At 42.3% G+C, this 6,447-nt stretch overlaps 1 protein-coding gene across 2 annotated transcripts in view; it reads right to left on the bottom strand.

Moving 5' to 3' along the window:
* PTPN13 (protein tyrosine phosphatase non-receptor type 13) overlaps positions 1-6,447 on the bottom strand; it is a 1,949,788-nt gene that overhangs the window by 1,043,635 nt on the left and 899,706 nt on the right. The window lies entirely within an intron of this gene.

A 6,447-nucleotide genomic window follows, 5' to 3' on the forward strand; every position in this document is an offset into this window, starting at 1 on the left:
AAATCAGATAAGGTTGGCCCACAATGACAGCTTTCAGTTCAGATACTCACCTTGCAGATGACAGCAATACGGAAAACAGTTTTCCAAGTGATGAACATCAAATCTGCCTGAAAGGCAGGTCCTAAAGAAGGTAAGATCAATTTATCAAGAACAAAGTTGAGATCCCAAGGAGGAGGAACTTGCTTTCAAGGAGGGTCTCAAGTGCAACACTGCTTGTGTAAACTGTTTGATTACAAAAAGAGATGAAAAAAGGTGATCCATGGGTAGACAGGCTGAGATGGCTGCAAGATGCACCTCAACAGATGCATAAGATAAGCCATCAGTAGCACACACAAACATTTTAAAACTAGAGGGGTAAACACCATAACAGGCCCTCTGATATCGGTTAGGCATCACTTAGAAAACCTCTTCCACTTGTAAACATAAGATTTTCTACTTGCAGGTTTTCCTGCCTCCTTCAATACCTGTTGCACATCCTCATGGAACAAGTGCTTGAAAGGTATGAAGATAGAATCTTCCAGGCTGTCGGTAGCAGTTCCTCTAAGTTGGGGTGCAGGAGTTGCCCCTGACACTGTGTGAGCAGATCCAGACTGTGAGGCAGATTACGGTAATTTCCCTTATCCAATTCCATTAAAAGGGATAACCAACTGTAACTGGGCCAAAATGGGGACACTAGAATGATCTTTGGTAATTCTTTCAGAATCTTCAGAAGTAACTTGCGTACTTGTGAAAATGGAGGCAAAGCATAAAGAAACGTTTTTGTTCAAGGAAACGAAAATACTTCTATCCTCCAACAAGGCTGCAAGAATATCTTGAACAAAATTTTTCAAACTGTCTGTTTTGAAAGGAGGCAAATAGAGATATATGGAGTGTTCCCCACATCTGGACCAAATCCAGACAGACCCTTGTCCTGAGTTTCCACTCGTTGAGTGTCCATCCAGGATCTGCTTGGTCTGTCTGCCATGAGGTTTTTGCTATGAAGGGATGTACAAGGCCTGAAGCATCAGAGAATGCTGTAAGGTTAGCTCCCATGCCATCATTGCCAACTGACAAGGAAGGTGTGACCCTGTACTCCCTTATTTATTCAAGTACTACATGATTGTGGTGTCTGTGACCAATAAAATGGGATCTGGAGACTATTAGTGGTGAAGAACTTTTAAGGTCCGAATCACTACTATTATTTCTTTGACATTTATGTGCTTTATAGCATGTGAAGGATCCTATTAACTAAGTCCCTCAGACACTGTTCCTCATGCAAAATCTGACAAGCCCATCTGGACTCAATGAACTGGGGTATGTGGGGAGAAGGGCAGGCCTGGAATGAGAGACATCCAATCCCTCCATCACTATAACTTTCATTTCCAAAACTCCTGCACTAGTACCTGAAACTCCAGGGGAAGCAGGTGCTGAGTTCAACAATTTTTTTTAAGTACCACATAATCTTTCTTATGTGGAGTCTAGTCAGTGGTATCACAAAGTTCACTGATGTCATGAGGCCTAGAATTTTGAGAATCTGTCTTGTGGAGGTAGCTTCTTTTGATAATCCCTGAAAATGTTCTGAACGGTCAGAAAGGCCATACTTTTTTCCTGTATCCATCATACACCCAAGGAAGATAATTCTTTGGGAGCGTGTTGATACAGGACTTTTGTAGGTTCAACTTGAATTTGGGAAAACTAGAATGTGATGATAATAAGCATCCTTCAGATGTAAAGTCACCATGAAACAAGTGGTCAGGAAGAAGGTCTAGGACTATCTGATGGGTGAGCATTTTGAATTCAGGTACTTTCAGAATGGCATTTAGGTACAACAAATCTAACCCTGGTCTGGTAGCATAATCTACTACCACTAGGATATATTTTTCCCTGGGGAATTAGGGGTACGCAGAGGCCCCACAATATCCATAGCTACCTGCTGAAATGCCTCCTCATTCATAGGAAAAGGCAACAAAGGAAATTTCACCTGGTCTCCTGCCTTGCCTACCTTTTGGCACTGCTCACAGGTCCTGCAGTACCCAGTTACATCTCTGGAAATCCCAGGCCAATGAAAGTTCTGCATAACATGTCTCTTTGTGTGCTTTATGCCCATATGACCTACAAAGGGAATATCATGGGATCTATATTGAATGTTCAAGCATTCAAAATTTCGAATCTCATATGGTCGACACCATATGATCGGATTTTTGAATGTTCGATCATTGTAACAGAGATCTCCGTACAGTGCAGAATGGGAAGATTTCCCTTTTCTGCACTTTAGTGCGCTCTCGGAGTTGGTATATTTAAATAGCGGGGGTGTGGGGTGCAGGGGGGCTTGCCCCCCTGCTTAGAGTGTTCAGGTACGTGTTTTGTGTAGTTTATTTTTTTTTATTAGACATTCAAACTTTTGAAAGTTCAGTGATACGGTGTTGACCATATGGTAGTTGAACTTTCAAATGTTCGATTATCTAATATAGACCCATATCATGGGCTATGGCCAAAAGTGCCAGACAGTAGGTTCTGGCACTACCAACTGCTGTATTCTCTCACCCTCCACCCCTCCCTCAGGGTTCCACACTCTATACATTAACCCTTTGTCCCAGTATACAGATTCTCCCTTCCACTGAGAATTAGGTGCCTCACTAGCTACCTCCCCTCAGGCCTTGTAATGCAAGGTCTGAGAGCTGAGCCTGTCTCAACTCTCTCTTTGTAACCCTTCTATGCTCCCCTTCCACAGGAAGTCTGGTATTCTCTGACAGTGGTGCCTGTCAGCCTGGGTACTACTACTCACATCTGCCCTTGGAGTCACTCTGTCCAAGGGAACATCAGTACCCACAAGCAGCTGTGGCTCAAACTCAGAGTCACTGTTACAGGGTAGCTCCCTCCCTGAAGTAACCACCTCACCAGTCCTGGATGGGTCTCCCCCAGGTTACCAAACCCACATGCTTGTCTCCAAGCCTGATTGTGTGTAACTGCATGAACACAGGGTACTGCATTATCAAAATCATTCCCTATCAGGACATCTGCAAGGATATCCTCAAACACACCTACTTGCTTGCTTCCTTTTCTACTCACCCAATCAAGGTGAACTCTAGCCAAATGTATTTGGAATGGGGTCCCCCCTTAAGCACTGACTGGAGTAAGCTGCCCAAGCAAGTAGTACTCCTCTGTAACCTTTACAGGCTTAACAATGGTTAGGTCAGAGGCTGTGTCTCTCTTAGCAATGGCCTCTTTCCCATTCACTAAGATAGGATATAACCTCCTGTGGTAGTTGGGTACCCTTGTTGTCTCAAGACAGGTTACTGTTGGCATTTTGTCATTCCCAATTACTGGCTCTCCCACCTTTTGCTCCCCACCTTGCCTCTGTGGACATCTATATGCTACATGCCTCCACTGGTTGCATTTAAAACATTTAACCCTTGGTCCTGGACGTGCACCTGGACTAGTGGCTTCCCCTGTTATGGGTGGACTCTGTTGGGGCACTCTGGGCTGCCCACCATGGGTTCCCTTAGACCCATCAGCAGCACTGGGTGTCCTTTTCCTGTGCAGTGATGCCCTGCTTGTTAGGTATAGGTCTCCCTTCTTCCCATATTCAGCTGCAGTAGTGCATTGTCTTTCAGCTAACCAGATTCTCATGTCCTCAGGCAAAGTGCTAAGGGCTTATTCCCTCACCAAAGGTCTGCCAGCCCTTCAAAAGTGGTGACCTGACATCCACTCGCCCACCTATGAAAATAAGTGCTTAGTTCAGCAACATATTCACACACACTTTCATCTGCCTTGCTTCTATGCTCAAAAAACTTTTTTCCTATAAGCTTCAGGTGTTAACTTACAACATTCTAAAAGACAGTTCTTTACAACATTACAATTTAAACAATCAGTATCAGATAGTTTAGAAATTACAGTTACAGCTTTACCATGGAGTAAGGGGGTCAGGAACCGTACCCAGAGCTCTTGGTCAACATTATACTGAGTACGTACCCTCTCAAACATATGAATGAAACTATCAAAATTAGCCCCCCTCTCTAAATTGTTGAATACATTTACCGACTTTTGTTGCTTCTGGGGTGTGGTTACTCCCTTTCCATTACCTCCATGACTATGGCGAAGAGTCAGCATCTCCTTTTCATGTTGCCTCTGCCTCTCCTTCTCCTCAGCTTCCAGGTGTCACAGTTTCTCATTTTCCTCAGCCTTCAAACATTTCAGTTTCTCTCTTTCCTCAGTCTCTAGATGTCTCAATCTCTCTGCTGCCTCTATTTCCAAATGCTTGGCCTCTAGCTCAGGTCTCTAACTCCAGATGGATTTTTAAGTCCTCTGTGGAAAGGTTGAGCTGTCCATTTTCTGACAGTTGCACATCTCCACTGCCAGTCTGATTGCCCTCCTGGTTGCTATTCTGCGATGCAGCTGTGACTAAAGCTCCAGTCATGTCTGCTTTAGTCAGGTTGGCATGCACCAGTCCTTTAGCCTAGCATATCTCAGCCAAATGGCTCCTTGTCAGCTTGCCATACTCCTTTGCTGACATGCTTGCCTGCTCTCCCTGACTAACTAAGCTAACAAAAAAATAAAACAATTGTGATATGAACTCTGAATGTTCACTGCATGGCTGATGAGAGTACAAATATCTTCGGTGACCACTGTACACAGGCTACAGGAATTCAATATCCACACAACTACAAGCCAATTAATATGTCATGTGGCTAACTCACAACTGTCAACCAATGTGATGTGGATATCCCACCACTGTCCACCAATTAATATGCGATGCCCCTGCACTCACCCAGTAATCAAGGAGCCTCAATCCTCCCCATTGGCAACAGTGAGGGATGTACACAATGGGAGAATGACAAGTACGCACACAGTAAAGCACAATTTCCCTTAAGAGCACACATAGATCATAGTCAGTCTGGGGCTGGTTTCTCCCTCTTTCTCCAGATCCCCAATAAGACTCCACACTGGCACAGCTATAGGGTTAAGATCTCAGCTGAGGGGTCAAGCCAAGACCTCCAGCACACTCTGATCAACCAGTCCTTAACGTCCCTGCCCAAGCTGGCATAGGTATACCAGCTATGCCCCCTTCTGTCCAGACTATAAGGTAGTTATCACTGCCACCACCCCTCCTTATCAGCTACTAAAAGGCCCTTACAAAGGGTGACCAATCCTACTATGTAATGTTACTATTATCCAAATAAGTGTGACCAAGAGCAAGGCTATTTAGGAGTGGCCTGTACAGTGTCACCAAATACATATGCAAGTACTCTCATAGCTTAAATATGTCTCACAAATATATGTTTAAATATATTTAATAATAAATAATAAAAGAACAAGAAAATACTCAACACAGTAACTACAGAATCAAAGGAAATATTTTAAAACAACACTGCAGGACAGTCTCAAATAAATACAGAAAATATCTAAACTAATCCTTACTATATTCCTATCTATATCTAAAAGATACTATGCCCTAAATAACTTACATACAGAGCAAGGCAAATGCAAATGAGTGGATGTTCTTACTAGGTCCAAGACAAGATACAAAATGCACAGTCTTTACCTGAGAGAGTTCTTAAATTATTATCAAACATTACTGCTGGGTCAGCTTGGATGACATCTCTCTTTGCCACCTGCCTTCAGTTCCAAGGCTAACAGAAACTTAACAAAATTTAACATCTCTATGTGAGAAATACATCTCTCTGAAGTTTGCAGAACTTGAAAGTTGTAAAACAATTAAACACTTTCACATTTTAGACCTAGTAATTACTTCTCTCAAGACAACAGAAAGAAACTTCTAGCTATAAACATCCTATCTCTTTGCTTCATTAACTTTTATAGCACATCGTAAAGCAATTAATTTCAACTTATTTTCATAAAGTTTTGCAAGTTAATCTTCTATGTTTCAGCAGGGTATGCTGTGGTTACATTCTTGAAGCTCAGTGCATAACATACAGTTCTGTATAAATCATATAAATATTCACAAATGACATAGAATTATTTACAAAATTCCAGATAGCTGGGCTGGCAGTGTCACACAGTGTATCTTATTTTTATATACGCTCCCTACTATAAACCCAAGAACTGTAATTTTGAGTTATGGAATTATAAAAAAAGGAGAACAGCAAATGTCAACAGCTCTAATTCTCCTTTAAAGTCGCTGCTCGCCACTACCACTGTTTGTGTTTCCTAACCCAAAGACGAACATACCTTGCAGAAAAGGGGATACTCTAATTTTCCTGAACTTAGCATATGTAAGCCTCATTTTCACACATTCAGTCTCATTATTCCAGGACATGTACTGCTTACAAGACCTGGAATTTAAAACTGCTGTCTTTTATATAAGTATTTAAATTTCTGCCCAGCCACACATGCACAACCTATGATAAACTGCTGTGTGTATTTGTGTATCTTTCTCTTAAAAATGTTGTTGCTCTATGTAAATTACACTCTGCTGGCACAGCATTTTCTGCATCAGGAGCCACAAAC

Source organism: Protopterus annectens, chromosome 8.part0 (genome assembly GCF_019279795.1).
Source record: "Protopterus annectens isolate FY-2018-M chromosome 8.part0, PAN1.0, whole genome shotgun sequence".
In the NCBI taxonomy this organism is placed as follows: Eukaryota; Metazoa; Chordata; order Ceratodontiformes; family Protopteridae; genus Protopterus; species Protopterus annectens.